The following is a 16,713-nucleotide window of genomic DNA, read 5'->3' as shown; positions in this document are numbered from 1 at the left end:
AGACCCTGTTTCAACACCTTGGTGTCTGAGAAAAACCCTTGGAGAATGAAGACCCCATGTCCAAAGTTTAGGTGCCCACTCTGAACTACTCTTATTTTGTAGAAAAACTTCATCCTCACCTGCCTGTTGATAAAAGCAGTCAGGAGGATTAGGGAAGGCTCAGGTTCAAATTCCTCATCCTAGGGGTGACCAACACCAGTTAATTGCACCACAATGTAATGGGTGTAATGGACTTTGGAGTAAGCCAGGCTGTGATCAGGGTTCCTTTGCCCCACACACAACATTTGCCCACCCTTTGGGCCATTCAGAGCCACCATCACTTGGGGAGCATCCAAGTAGGTGCTTTATTAGTGACTTGCTCCAACAAACAGTCAAGGTACCTCAAAAGAGTAGGATTCTATTCAGGATTCTCAGTTGCTTAGGACCTCTCCTCATCCAAATTCTGTTCAGGACTCTAACATACTTTAGACCTCTTCTCACTTGAATTTCAATACCTTGTGCCCACCCTGCCCAGCTATGTCCCCCTTGCAAAGGGTGTGCTCTGTTTTACACCCCCAGCCAGCTCACACAGGTGACTTTCAGCTCCCAGACCCCACACATGTGGATTTGGTTTTCAGGGAAGACAGGAGATTTTGGATCACTTTTTTTTTCCCAGTGAGAAGAGGCAGACAGAATTTTCTAGTAAGGACTCTGAATGAGCCCCCCAGTCCCAGGGGGAGCTGGATGCCTCCTTCAGCTCCCAGGGATGAAGGCACTTCCAAGCCGTGTCCCGCGATGCTCCATGGCAGTGACGAACCCGCTCCTGTCCCTCTCTCTCCCACATCCCACCTGCACCCAGATGTGGCAGTGCTCCAGGATCCCAAGCACTGATGAAAGTGCAGAGATTTACTTCTGGCGTTGGGAAATATTTCATCTTGACAAAACAACGGCCGTATTTCCTGTATCTGTACACAAAAGAAATAACAGGCAAGCGTGTATTGAGTGGATTTATCTACACAGGATTTTGCCTTACAAGGAACAATGGAAACTCAAATCCATGCAGTTGCCCAACTGCAGCAGAGTGTTTAGATTTTTTTTTTAAATTTCTTTTTTTTTTTTGGAAAATATTGTGCATAGGGGAGTTCCTTAACACAGCAAGACAGCAGGCAGCTTCCTGTTATGAAAACAGTCAACAACCTGACATTCAGCAATCTGACATTCCCCGCACCCAACGTGATAAACAGGGCTGATAACGATCTGCCACAATAGGTACAATAGCACCCCCCCATAAAGGAATAGGACGTGGAAAGAGTCTCAATACACAAATATCCCAAGCCATCTCTTCCAGCTTCTTTTATACAGTAGATAATCTCATCCTGCTTTCCGTATTTTCCCAACATTGATTCACTTCCCCTCAGGCAGGGGTCAAAGTGGGAGCTGGGTGTTTGACACCACTTTCTCGCAGGTCTTTGTAGTTCAGAGGCAACGCTCGGTTGAGATCTGAAAACTGTTTACTGGGTTTCCCTTCCTCCTGCCATTTATGATCCCTGCATTTCAATGCCACAGCTGCTGGACTCCTCTAGCTTGTCCCCAGAGTCACCTCCTTGACCGGAATGAAATCCCATAAGCAAAACAAAAAATAGTGGGAACCTCTTCCCCCTCCAATGACCTTGGTAATGGATGCTGGAGCTGCCTTTTGTCCTCCCTGATTCCCTATGGCCTCCACCACAGTGATGCTCTGAGCTCCTCTGCTAAGGCTGCAGGAAAAATAACAGATAATATTAATTTCCCACCAAATAAGTGTTGGATGAACTTATCCTCCATCTGAAAGTGACTGCAAAATAAAAGAGGAAGATCTTCTCCATTGATGCTCAGCTTCTAGGTTGCCCAGAGAAGCTGTGGCTGCCCCTGGATCCCTGGAAGTGTCCAAGTGCGGGTTGGAGGGGCTTGGAGCAATGTGAGATAGAGGAAGGTGTCCCTGACCATGGCAGGGGGTTGGAACTGAATGAGCTTTCAGGTCCCTTACAACCAAACCATTCTGGAATTCTATGGTTCCTATATTTATTTTATTTTCCTGCCCCTCCACAAACTCCAGTGCCGTTTAGTGGAGCATCTCCCAAATCTCCCCCCACAGACTTCAATTCCTTTTCTACATCCTATAGGAAAATAACAAAGACTCAGGTGCTGTGTCCTAAGAGCCGTTGGGTACCTCCCAAGCAGCAGAAACAGGAGGGACACGGCCTTATCCTCATCTTTTGCTCTAAAAGAAGGGAAAAGCTCTCCCTGGCTGGCAGGAGTCTTTGTGGAGAGGAGGATATGATCTGTAACATGGAAAATTTCGAAGCACTCCTTGGAGGCACAAATCAGTCCCTTTGGCCCTTGATTCTGCCGCTCGCTCACAAAGATTCTTCCTTTGAAGCTTCCTTTGAAAGCAGCATTCCCATCAGGCAGCACGGCTCCAGCAGGAGATGGGAAGGAGGGTGGGCATCATCCCATGCAAACTGGGCGCAGGAAGCTCTCATCCCACATACAATACCTGGCCAGAGGTAGCATTTATCATCTAATACAGAATTTATTGCTTTTAAAGGTATTTGAGTTCTTTCTGCCACGCTTTGTTACAACAACCTATCTCAGGCTGGTCTTGCTGGTGACCTGGGGACAAGGCCATCAGCACCACAGAGCCAAGAGCTTGTCCTGGTGTTCCCAGACATCTGAGGAATTCCTGTAAGATGAGGATGCACAACCTGCACCTCCCTCAAGCTCTGGTGCCTGTGCCTGTCTCCCAAGAGAAGCAAGGATTGTTGTTCCCTTTGAAAGCACAGCTGGACGAGGCACCTGTTCAGCAGGTTTTTGTTTCCATGAGGATGTTGAAGCACCTTTGTCACTTCACCATGAGGCCACAGTCTGGGGAGCTGGGCCTTGATGCCAGGGCATAATTCTTTGTAGCCAGGAGTCTCCTGGGTTATTGTTCTGCCACTGTGACATGCCTGACTGCTGGCTCAGGTCTCACTCAGTGAACAGGTACCAGTTTTTCCCTTGATCACATGGCCCTAATGGATGGCACCATCTCATCCATGAGAAAAGGACAAGTGTTGGTCAAACCACTTATTTTGGGGAGGTGTACGTTAGATTTGAGGAAAAGGTTCTTCCCCCAGAGGGTGCTGGGGCACTGAACAGCCTCCCCAGGGAATGGGCACGGCCCTGAGGCTGCCAGAGCTCCAGGAGTGTTTGGACAACGCTCTCAGGGGTGCACAGGGTGGGATTGTTGGGGTGTCTGTGCAGGGCCAGGAGCTGATTTGATGATCCTGGTGGGTCTCTTGCAACTCAGGATATTCTAAACTAGTCCAGTCTAGAAAATAGTTGTATATTCTGTATTGTATATACCGGTATTACAAAGCATTAGGTGACATCTGGAAGTATTTGTGTCACCTATTAAGATCAAGCACGAACACGCAGAAAAACCATCCTAAAAGCCAAAGAGAGAAAGGGAAAAATCAATCCCATCTGGTCAGAGAAGCCCCTGCTGTGCAGCAAAGTCTTTGTGTGTGGCAGAGACTGCGAGGGAAGGAGCTGTGCTACCTCAGGTCATGGTGACACCGTGTCTGGCACCACTTGGAAATCACAAGGACCAACACCTTGACCCTGGCGCAGCACTTTAGAACACCCTTAGCTAAAACCTTGCAGGGAAAGAAATGTGAAGAGCGTCAAGAGCTGCACTGGGGATCTGGGAACAAGAGCACGTTTTCCTCATGGGGAAATGTCACTGCCATGCAAACACACTCATTAAAATGAGCTCATGCTCATTAAAAACGGGCTGTATCTCTACCAGCCAGTGCCAGGACTCACTCCTGGCCGTGCCCCTGTGGAAGTTGCCCTCTAACGCATGAGACAGAGGTCCCATATAAGATTCCCAGCTGGTCACTGGTCCGTGCTGATGCCTGAGCCATTCCTGGGCTTGCTGTCACTGGGCTGGGCCAAACCCATGTCAAGAAACGCTCAAACAATCCAGTGGTGCGGATGAAGGAATTCCTGTCCGGGGTAATTCACTGGTGTGATGCAGCCCTCGAGCCCTCGGTGACCTCGTTTGGTCACAGCCTCTGATTTATGCCACTGTTAATTGCCATAATTCACTATTTCCGCTGCAGTAACAGCGAGAAGCCTCAGGCTGAAGAAGAAATGCTTGTGCTGGGTGCTGCTCAAAAGCAGAACAGGCCATTTCTGCTCTTAAAAGGGGCTGCAAATCAAAACCTGTGAGAAGGAGAACCAGCACCCACAGGGCCAGGGGAAGGTAGCTGCAATGACAACTCATGATCCTGCGACCTCCTGAGGGGGTGGAAAAGGGCTTTTAAAGCCAAAAATGAGACTTTCTAGGACAGATCAGAAGGAGAATCCTGTGTGCATGCACAGGAAGGTCCTTGCTCTCACAGGGTGAGGTGTATTTGCTACAGAGAGCACCCAGTGCTGCCTCCCTGGCACCCACCCTGGAGCAGGAGGGTGAAAAACCTTCCCAGGCCACTCATGGATTGGGTCATATCCTTATTTCATGGGTGCAAAATGACCCTAAAGCAAACATTCTGGTGCACGAGTGGCTCACGTGTTGCACTTGGGTTGTTTGCAAACCCTTCAGCTTTTATGTGCTCTGTACCTGGGAGATGTTGAGCTGAGCAGCTGTGTTTGACCAGCAAACTCCCCAGTGCCTCCTGGTCCCTCATCACTGCCTCAAATGGTCTCAGGATCAACCCCAAAAGTTGCTCTTTCAACAGCCAAAGGGACTTTCCCTCTCCCTTTCCATTAGAAATGGAAAAACTTCCCTCAGCTTCTGTATGCACCAAAGTGGCCACTGCATCATTAATTGGTGGGTAACACCAGTTTAGGAGGAATTAAATTGGGTTTTTTCCATTTTTCCTTCATAGCTGAGCTCCATGGAGAGCCTCACTCACCTCCTTTGCTCCTCGTTCCTTGAGAGGCATTTTTTGTTAATACAGAGCAGGCAGGATTTGCCCTTGTGCCCCGTCCAAGAAAGAGAGAGAAAAATAACCCCAAACAATTGCAAGGCTTTCATTTGAGAAATTAATCCACAAGGGAGCAAGGTTAAAAATAAAGTTCTTTGGCCAGGGCCTTTATAAGCTCCAGCCATATTCTCTGGAATATAATTCATAAGCACAATATGTTTTTTTGTTGTGAATGAGTGTGAAGTACCAGAAAAGGAAAGAGGAAACCCCTAATGTAGTCCTGAATAGACCTGTGAAAAAGGATAATAAAACTTGTCCTGGATTTCCTTTAGCAGCAGGTGCTTCCTTTGGAGTTTCTATTCATTCAGACTTTGGGCAGACACAGCCTGCCAAATTTTTTTTTTTTTTTTAACTTTTTGTAAACACAGCACTCAGTTATCTGAATGGAGGTGAATTTGTCTTCTTGGCCACTGTCAAGCTCAAGGGCTCACAAGGTCAGTGGCAAAGCTTCTCCAAGCTTTTGGGGTAGGTCCCCTTCCAGACCTGACAGGTAGAAAGGTGCTACCTCAGGTCAGGAGGTTTCCTCAAAAGTCCAAGGCTGGAAGGCCCTAAATTGCCATTTTAAATAGACCATCCCATCCTTCCTGGTGAGAAATCCACACTTGCCCATCCACAGCAAGACACCAACGGGGGAATGCAGCTCTTCAGCCTCCCAAGGCTCATTTCTGGGCAAAAAACAGAGGATATTAATGACTGATTGATGTCTATAAAACCTTTAACCAGAGGATTAAATTGTGTCCCTTAACCACAGCAAAAGCCTGCATTGTCCAGACCCTTTAGCTTTCAACATGTCCCTGGACAACACCAGGAAAACCCAGCTTCTCCCTGTGAAACACAGCCTGGCTTCCCTCCCATGCCCTTTTGCCATCCAGAAACACCACCACAAACTCCACCATTCAAGTCATCCTAGAGGGGTTTGGGTTGGGAAGCTCATCTTGTTATGTACACAGACAGAAAAAGGCAGTTTGCTCCAAAGAGCTGAAAATCTGAATTCACCTTTCCTGAAATTGCTGAAACAGTTGACACTTACATGAGGAAAATACCGAATATATTACAATATATCACAATACCCTACAAATCTTCCTGTCTGCCTAAAGGAAGGGGGGATGGGAGCAAGAGGATCTTTGAGGTCCCTTCCAACCCAAACCATTCTGCACAAACTGTCAGAACTGCTGTTTTTAGGTGTCTTTAATGAATATCTATTATTTTCTGTAGTTGCTTTGTCTTGCCAAACATCCTGACTGCCTGCTCCAACTCACTCCTACTGAGGCAAACACGAACAGCTCATCCCATTCCCTGTATTTAACATTCCGAACCTGGCACAGATTTGTACTAGCCCTGGTAACAATGGCATGGAACACCTGTCAGTGACTGCATTTGCCCAGGGATTCACTCCGTTCCCTGCTGAGTGTGTTTAGTAATTCCTGCGAACAATGGGACAAATAAACTTTGTTTTGTTTTGCTTTTTTTTTGCTCAGCTCTCACTCAAGCCAACACCACTGTCCAAATTGTACATGAGGGGCCTGCAGAAGCTGGTGGTTGTTTCCTAGACTTGAGGCCTCTTTCCCTCAAAAAAGACGTTGTCAGCAGCTCTGAGCTCAGAGAGGGCATTTTCCACTTGTATGGAAGGAAGGAAGAGGAAGAATGAGCAGGAAAGGGGCAGTGTTGTGCAGGGCTCCGAAGGCAAAGGATGATGAATTTGAACTTCAAGCAGGGGATAACAGACAGATCTTCTGAGAAACGTCTGAGCAAAAGGATGAGGGATGCTTGGAGGGCATGGCCAAGGTTGGAATGACAAGGGATTACAGGAGCCAGTGAGGTGGGAGCTGTTGATGGTTGACTGGAGGGAATGTAACACACTGCAGCCCTGTCCTGAAACAGTGTGTAGGGACAGGGATGGGGAGCATGTGGAGCTGCTGGAGCAAATCCAGAGGAAGCCACGGAGATGCTCCAAGGGCTGGAGCCCCTCTGCTCTGGAGATGGGATGGGAGAGCTGGGAGTGTTCACCTGGAGAAGAGAAGGATCCAGGGAGATCTCAGAGCCCCTTCCAGGGCCTAAAGGGGCTCCAGGAGAGCTGGAGAGGGACTTGGGACAAGGGATGGAGGGACAGGACACGGGGAATGGCTTCCCAGTGCCAGAGGGCAGGGATAGGTGGGATATTGGGAAGGAATTGTTGGCTGTGAGGGCAGTGAGGCCCTGGCCCAGGTTTCCCAGAGAAGCTGTGGCTGCCCCTGGATCCCTGGAAGTGTCCAAGGCCAGGTTGGACGGGGCTTGGAGCAACCTGGGCTAGTGGGAGGTGTCCCTGCCCATGGCAGGGGGTGGAATGGGATGATGATTCTGTATTTCTATGGCTCAATTCTGCTTCTTCATCTCAGCATAGAATTCACCTCCCCAGATCTTGTGTCTCCTTCCAAACATCATTTCCCTGCACCAGCCACTATCCCCAGAGCAGGACCCCAAACTCACCAGCCAACCTCCCCTCCCACGTCCCCTTGTCCCCATGTCCCCATCATTGCCCCAATGGTGCCAGTCTGACCACAACTGCTCTGAGTCTCAGCAAACAGCACCAGAACACACCCCAGGCAGAATTTATCACACAAGAGTTATCATCTGAGGTATCTCAGCCCTCCCTAAACAGCAGAAAATCCATTCCAGAGCTTTACTTGAGCACCTCATGCAGCACATCTGGGGACAGGTGATGCTGGGGGACATCCCAGCCTTGGTGAACCTCCAAAACCAGCAGCAACCCTTAACATGGGCTGCTAGAGGCCATTCCTGCATGGAAAACAAAGTCTTTTTAGGTCATTTAACCAATTCCCAGGGTTCAGCAAAGCTTCTTGCAGCCCAGCCTTGTTACAGATATGATTCACACAATGATATTTCAATCACTTCCTCTGGGAGACTCTTTCCAACAATGCAGATTTCTTGGCAGGAGAAGAATTCCCAGGGACTGAGCTGAAGTTTTCCTTCGCCCTTGCAATGCATCCTCTCCAACTGCTTCAAAACGAGAATTTCCCTCCCTTTTCATTGCCCTGCTCAGGAGCCACATCATTCCCCCAGGGCAGGTGCCAAGCCCAGGGAAAATTTGGGCTGAAAATCCAAAAATCAGACCTACAGTGATCCTAATCCAGTTCAGAGAAGTCCACTGGAGAAAAAACATGGCAGGTTCTCCACAACTCCCTGACAGAAGGGTGGAGCCAGGTGGGGGTCAGTGTCTTGTCCCAAGGAACAAGGGACAGGACAAGAAGAAACAGCTCAAGTTGCACCAGGAGAGGTTTGGATTGGATATTAGGAATAATCCAAGGAAGTGTTGGAATCACCATCCACTGAGGGATTTAAAACCATGTGGATGTGGCACTTGGGGACATGGGTTAGTGGTGCCCTTGGCTCTGCTGGGGAATGGTTGGACTCGATGCTCTTAAAGGCCTTTTCCAACCTAGAGGATTCCATGTTTTGTCCTTTTCATCATTTCCCAGCTCAGATGTATTTTTCTTGACCAGGAAAATCCCAATGACACGCCCCAAGACTGTCCCATGGTTTTTCTGCATGTGCTTGGCAAAGGAGACTCCTACCAAAGAAAGAGTTTCTTGATGGTTGACCGGATGAAATTTTGCCGTGTTAGACTTCAAAAATTGGTGATTATATGAATATGCTTGAATGCTGTGTAGCACAAACTCAGAATCCTGGAATCACTAAGGTTAGAAAAGCCCTCCAAGATCGAGTCCAACCATTCCTCCAGCAGTGCCAAGGCCACCACTGACCCATGTCCCCAGGTGCCACATCCACACAGCTTTTAAACATTTCCAGGAATGGTGATTCCACCACTTCCCCACCCTCCTTTTCACCAGAAAAGCAGTGAACACCCAGTCATGGATCTGCTCCTGGAAAGAGGGGACAGAGCTGCTGCAGGATGCCTGGTGGTCCCAGCTGGATGTTCCTCTGGATGGCATCTGCAGGAAACACTGCAATGAACCTGCCAACATTTGAGCAGATGAAATGAGAAATTTTTACAGTGTCTGTGAGCAGGCGTGTGGGAGAGGGAGGAACAGAGGCATTTTCCTTGCCTGGTAGACACATCTATGTTCTGTGGGTGAAAATTGAAGTAGAAAAGTTTGTTACCATTGGCTGGGGGGTTTTGCCGTACCAAATGATGGTTTGGCCACAATTTTCCTGCCTCTTGCAGCTCACTCTCTCACAGTTTTTTATTTTGAAGAATTCTCTCCCCAGACATATGGGAAAATAAACTTCTTATCCTGGCAAGTAATTGTGGAAGAGATCCAGTAGACAAAAAGTACAAATACAGCCAGATTTGTGGTGTGGCAAATATTAAATTGCAAAGAAACAGGCTTTGTATTAGAATTATTTGTTATTACCCATTGCTTGAGCATCTCTGAAAACAAACCTTCTCCCCTGAGAAGGAATAACTCAGCCCTTTTTATTATTCTTTTATTATTTTTATTATTATTGCGGTACTCAAGACACTGTTGTGGAAGCGCCACGGTATCAGATAAGTTATCAAAGATGAGCAGTTTTCTCTTGCATTAAGTGATGCGGAAAAATTTTGAGAGAAATCCTGATGCTGCAAATTTGCAATTTAAAGAATTGAACACTGAGAAAAAACGAGGAGGAAACTGAGGCACAGGAAAGTGTTTTGCCCCAGTGTTATTTCAGTGTTTTCAGGCAGGAAACTGAAGCGATTCTGAGGATTTGGGCTGTTTGAGGTCACATAGAGAAAGTTTATGGTGAACTCAAGAGGCAAAAGCTAAGGCAGATTTCCCAGTGCTTAAATCCAGCAGTGAATCCATGTTTGCTGGAACACAGGGAGAAAACTGTTAGGAGAGTTATTAGTCGTGTCCATCTGTCTTGACCAAGGCATGAGAACATGGAATCAGGAAATGGTTTGGGTTGGAAGAGACCTTAAAGCTCATCCCAACCCTTGCCATGGGCAGGGACACCTTCCTCTGCCCCAGGTTGCTCCAAGCCCCATCCAGCCTGGATGGGGTCCCCTGTGTGCCATGGGCATGCTGAGATCTTCCTTCCTGCATCCCACCAGACCCTGGAGCCATTGCAAGGCCCTGGAAGGGATCCCAAAGAGTAGGGAACCTTCTGGTGAACACCTGGGATACAGGATATTCCCTATTTGGGCAGCAACCCTCAGGCAGGACCCGTAAGTGCCATCCCAGCTTGTGCAGGTGGCAAGGTGGACATTCCAGGTGGGATAAATCCCCAGGTGTGTGGGGCATTGGCTTGGCATCCACTGAATGCTCCATAGGACTTACTTCAAGCAAGGTATGAGGTGGAGATGCTCTCAGAACTTCCCAAGCCTGGAGAGGTGGTGGATGTCCCATCCCTGGGAACATTCAAGGCCAGGTTGGATGGGGCTTTGAGCAACCAGACCTGGTGGGTGACATCCCTGCCTATGGCAGGAGGCTGGACTGGATGACCTTTAAATGTCCCTTCCCACCCAAACCATTCCAGGATTCTCCGACCACCCTCCCTGCTGCCAGTAGATGCTCATGCACCCCCTGGAGCCTATCCCAGGCTTTATCCCACTACAGGACTCCTTGCACAACCCATCCTGTTCCCATTGCTTGTGCACACACACACACACACACACACACATGGACTTATTTTTCCATTGGCCACACAGATCCCAGCAGAGCCTGTGAAAAGAGGAAGCTGACCACCAGCTTTTGGGATCTGCTCCCTACGGGCCTGGGAGGGGATGCGAATCCCTTTAGTGTTGGGTCGGGTTTGGTTTGTTATTAATTTTTTTTTCCCCTCTTTTCTCTCTCTGTCCCTGGATCAGGATCCCGGGATGAGGCCAGGCTGCTGCCGGCATGAGAAAGTGGGGCCGTCCGTGCAGATGTTGCCCGGGGAAGCCGAAGTTCCCACACCAAGTAGGAAGCAGGGCCTCACGGAGCCGGGATGGGGACTGCGGAAGTGGCAGCAGGGCTGGTCCAGGGATGATGGGAGAGGAGAAGCCAAGCGGGGGGGCCCCGGCATGGAGGGGGGGACATCTATTCTTGGAGAAAAAGGGGGGCCCTGGTTGGGGGGGTTTTATTGTAAGGCTTTGTTTACACCCCGAGCTGAATGAATCAAATGACCTTGTTTATTGTCGGTCTCCTGAATGGACGGCACAGGGAGAGGGAGGAGGGATGGGGATGGGGGGATTGTATTATTGTTAATTCTGCCATTTACAACTTCTTCTTCTCTGTCTTTATTTTTTTTTTCCCACCACGCATTGTTGCCATGATAAAAGAATAAAAGGTGAAACTCTATTCCTTCCTTTCCCCATCTCCGCAGTATTCTCCAAATCCCCAGGCAGGAGCCTGTTGGGATGGAAGTGCCAAGCCACGGAGCCATGGATGAGATGCAGAGCCTGATCCTGCTGCTCCTCACCTCACTCCTTCCCCAAATCATTTCCCATGGGGTGAGACCTTTCCCCATGGGGCCCAGAGTGTCCCTTCCCAGGGGGGCAATAGGACACAACTGTTGCAGTGGGGATCCTGCAACACGCATATATCAAACCAGGAGTCCCGTGGAAAGGAAATATATATACGGACAGACAGATTCTTGATAGCTGTTTCAGAGATGTTTATTTCTCCAGCCGCATGGCCGGAGCTCTGCCCAGGAACTGTTCCAGTCACGGGACCAAGGGTCCTTCTGCCCGCGCAGGGAACACAAACCAACCAATGGGAACGAGGCTGAGCAGGGGCAGGAAACCCCGTGTCTGTGCCCTCAGGGCCCCTCTGCCAGGGCTACACGGCAGGGGAGGGACCCCAACACCTCACCCGTTTTATTTTAATAAAAGGAGAATGAAAACAACTGGATAAACATAAGAACAGTTTCAAAACAAAACAAGCCACCCTCCTGAGTCTTTAAATGTCCAAACAGATTCTCTGGAACATCTTAGGGCTGACAGAAGGGAGACAGAATTCTCTGAGCATGCTTTGTGGGGAAACTGAGGCAGGAGAGGGTTTAACTTCTTCCCTCCCCCTTTTCATCCCCCACTCAGCATTGGAAAGGGATTTTTGGGGAAACAATTGGCAAAAGCATGGTTTTGTGAGGGAAACCATGGATGAAAAAACGGATTGGGAATACACTGGGGGTAATAGGACATAGGGTAAAAGGGAAAGGTGGGATTAGGAAAGGGAGACTGTAGGGGGGGCTTACAATGGAGATACTGTCTAACATGACTACGATTTTTTGCATATATACTGCCTTTTACAGGAACACCATCAGGCCCAGTGACCTGCAATGCTTGTAACCCTTTTCTCCCTAGTACAATATTAAATTCCACCACCTCTCCATCTCCCAAGCTTGGGATGCATTTTTCAGGGTTATTCTTTTTAATAGCAGTTCTATGCACGAATATGTCTTGCTGGTTGTCACACCTTGTTATAAAACCATAATTTTGCTTAACATTATACCATTTTACTATCCCTAAGGTCTTAGTTACTATGATCTTTTCCTTTTTCCGAGTGGCTGCTGTTTTCTGTCTCGCTGCGTCTTTGCTCTCTCTTTCGGTCGCTCCCGTGTTGGAATTGTCGGGGCTGCTCGTGCCTGCGCGCTCTTCCCGGGGTCGCGTTCGGGGCTGCGCGGGCCGGGCCGGGCCACGCCGCTCAGTTCTCCGTGCGTCGCCTCCTCTGGTCGCAGCTTCGCTGCCGCTGCCGGGCGCTGCACCCACGTCTCGGCCGGGCCCCCGAGCGACGACTCCCCCGCGCCCTGCTCCAGCGCGCGTCTCGGCCGGGCGCGGCTCCGTTCCACCGCCATCGCCGCCAGCCGCTGCCCGCGTGCCGCCCCTCTCGGCCGGGCGTTCACGGGGCTCGCTCCACCACGCACTGCACAGGACCGGGCGGGCACTGCCGGGTCCCGCCGCTCCCGCCGCGCCTCGCTCCGCCACCGACACTGCGGCTCGCGTGGCTCCGCCCGCACACGGGAACTGCCTCGCTGCTGCTCGCAGAGCGCTCGGTGCACGTGGCCTGGGCCGCACGGTCCCTGCGCCACGCTTCCCTTCACCAGGACACAGCTGACATTGCTCAACAGTCTCAGTAACTAAATAATATTCACGAAAATATTCTTCCATCGGCATATATTTTGACTCCAATATTAACTGTGTCCAAACGGTTTTCCAAAAGCCCTTGGTAATAATTAAATCCCAAGAAACATAGAAAAAGTTCTTAAACAACCATGCCAGGAAGTGTTTCAGTTCTTTTTGAGCTTGAATCAAGCTAAAATTTACAAATCGTTGTTCAAGAATCATTTTAAGATAAATGTCCATATGCGGCTCTGAGAGCCAAGAGTCTTCCCACGGTTCCTCCATAGTTTAGATATGGAATAGCAAAGCAAAACCAAGAAGAGGAATCCAAAGTTTCCAGGGTTTACTCACACAAATCAGTCGCTTAGGGATCGGGGATCGTTCTGCTCACAAATCTCCACCATTTGTTGCAGTGGGGATCCTGCAACACGCATATATCAAACCAGGAGTCCCGTGGAAAGGAAATATATATACGGACAGACAGATTCTTGATAGCTGTTTCAGAGATGTTTATTTCTCCAGCCGCATGGCCGGAGCTCTGCCCCGAGGAACTGTCCCAGTCACGGGACCAAGGGTCCTTCTGCCCGCGCAGGGAACACAAACCAACCAATGGGAACGAGGCTGAGCAGGGACAGGGTAGCCCCGTGTCTGTGCCCTCAGGGCCCCTCTGCCAGGGCTACACGGCAGGGGAGGAGACCCCAACACACAACCAACCTTTTGCCACCACTGTTGGATGGATCCCACTTTGTCCCTGGACAGATGCAGCAGTGTGGCCCCAGATCTCACATACAGGGACATCATTCCCAGGAAATAACCACATCCAGGCAAAGGTTCCTTACATCCCTGCAGGTTTTGGGAGCTGAACTGAAGCCCTCCTGAAAGGACCCCACTTTTCAGCAAAGCACCTGCTCTTTTGGTGCAAGCCCTGATTATGGTTTATTTTACCTTTTAATTGACCCCTGGTGATCCCCACTTCTGCTTGATAACTCCCCAGCCAAGAACTCAGCAGTTCTTGGTGTATTTTACTTTGCAGAGCTATGAAGATCCAGGTTTGAGGATTAACAGGATTGCTGGGGACATGATACGGTCCTTGTGGTTTGTGCATCACAACCACCCTCAAAGAGAAGGGCAGAGGATTATGTTGGTTTTGAAATGGCAGTTTTCCCTCATTGTCACAATTTATAAAGATTTTTACATCTCTAGGATGAAGGGAAAGTGTGCAATTCTTCCCAAATTCTGGCGCCTCCAGGGCTGTTCCTCTCTGTCCCTCAGGGTACCCTTGGCTCCACATGGAAGTCAGCTCCTGCACTGGGATTCACTGTATTCATGGGTGATTCCCTCTATCCCTTCACCTCACTCCTCTTTCCCTTCAGCTCAAGGCACTTTGACTCCTTCAGGATCATATTTTAATTTCTTCATGACTTTTGGATTTTATTAGCACAATGCCAGAGACTCTCTCTGGGCACAAGTTAAAACCTCATCCCGGCTTCTTCCCCTCTCTCCCAGCAACTTGCAGATGGTGATGGAGCTGTCCTGGCCACAAGACATCAGTGCAACAAGGAAAGTATCTTAAGTAGTTCGTTCAACCAATCTCCTGGGAATTCAGCACTGGAAACGTGATTTTTCAGGGGATACAGGTGTCTCAGGTACTGCAGGGCAGCTCAAATGTCACCAAGTGCCCACATCCTGTGTGGGCATCTGAATCACACACCCATGGCATAGACATCCACATCCCAGATGGGTGTTTATCCTACAGAAACCCAACCAGACAGTCAATGAAGTGACTCATCAGACCACAGGGAGGTCTCTGATTTATGAAGAGGTGAATCACTGGCTGGGAATATTTGCCAGAGATCCATAAGCAATGTAAGAAACTAAAGACCTGATCCTGTTTCCCCAGGCTGGCTTATGAAGGAGAGAGATGGGCACGAAACCCCTGGCCTGGACCTACAGAGGAGCTCAGATACATGATTTTAGATCCTTCCTGGCCATCAAAGCTACAGATTTATTGTTGTTTCAAGGCATAACAAATAACCCAGCCTTTACAAAGGTACCCTGACCACACTCACCGTTGGCAGAGACTGGATGGACTCATCACTGAAGTCATTCAGTCATCATGTTCCTGCTTTCTATCCTGCCTTATGACTTTTTCCCACTATTTATTCCCCTCTCCAATCCTTGCTTGAACATGGAATTCTCACTAATTAATACCAAGGATTATCCCAGGTTCTTTGGTCAGTGCTGGGGTATAGTCAGATTTTCATCCTTGGCTTCCTCCATTTTACCAGCACACAACATTTTTTGCCTCACATCCTTCAGATTTCCCCATGGCTGGAGGCAGGTGGATTTAATGCATAGCTCTGGGTGTAGGGCATGCTGCTGGAGGGTGTGGGATGGCCATAAATCTTGAAAATTTACATCAGCATTAGAAGAGCACACTTTGGGCCAAGGTCAAGAAACCCTTGGCTGAGAACAGAGGTGGGAAAAGACAATTAAAAAAATGTCATTCTACCTCTACAAAGAGGTAGAAATGAGCAAAGAAAAGCCCTGTTTGTTACCCAGAGCCAGAAGAGAGGATGGTTGAGGTTTTTGTTGTGACACCATTTTTGTTGTGACACCATTTTTGTTGTGACACCATGGGCAGGCAGATAAATAAAAGCCCTGTTTCAGTGGCCCAACCCTTTTTTCAGTAACATATGAACACCTTGTTTGCCAACCATCCCATCACTTCCCAGCCTGTGCAGCACCAGGTGGAGAAGGGAATCCATAAATTTCAGTGAAGGAAGGCATGAGGCTACAAGGGCGTGGTAGCAGTGGTCCTTGGGTGAAGTGGATGCCCCCAAGTAGGAGGAATTAATCACTTGTCTCACTCCATGGACAGCAAAAAACAACCATGAGACCTCCTCAGCCTGGGTACTGAACTTTTAGGAACCAATCTTTACCCTCCAACCTAATAATTGTATCAACTGGACTGTGCAAACAGTTTTGTGATGCCCCCATCACCTCCCTGTCTTGTGCGGCCCCAATCACCCAAATAATCCAGATAACCCAATATTTAGGCCCTGAGCTCATTCAGATTTACACTAAAGGACTGGACACCAAGAAGCCCTGGTATCTGTCTGATAAGAGGACAGAGAGTTCCATTTTGGAATAAGATTTGCATAAGTTTGATCAGCACAAAGCAATTTTGGTGAGGTTTAAAACTCACGGATGCCTCATCTCGTTGTAAGATCTTGGATAAAACTCAGTGTCATAAATCTGTCTGTTATACTGAAATTTGGGATCGTGGCATCCTGTGCAGGGACTAAACAAACCAAAACACCCCAGAAGAGGGACTTTCTGCCATCTAGGGGTTGTGTTTTTCAACTGCAATCGGGACTGAAAAAGGAAAACCGTAATTCCACCTCTCTCGAATCTATGCATGTAAATATGTCAGCATATAAATATGAATATACATCCTTTCCAAAAATGTTTCAAAAGGCAAGAAATCGAGAAACTCCCTTTTTTTCTGTGAATTTGCAGCAAGAAACTCCATTTAATTTCTGTTTTACTGCAACATCTCATCATTGTTTGTGTTAAAACTGTGCTGGATAAAGCACATGAGAAAGCACAGTTTAGTTTCCATTTCCTGAAGGGGAGGAAAGTTTTTAGACAAATCCACAAAAGAGAAGGGAGAAAAGC

Source organism: Corvus hawaiiensis, chromosome 3 (assembly GCF_020740725.1).
Source record: "Corvus hawaiiensis isolate bCorHaw1 chromosome 3, bCorHaw1.pri.cur, whole genome shotgun sequence".
NCBI lineage: Eukaryota > Metazoa > Chordata > Aves > Passeriformes > Corvidae > Corvus > Corvus hawaiiensis.
Note: the sequence above shows the minus strand (reverse complement) of the source record.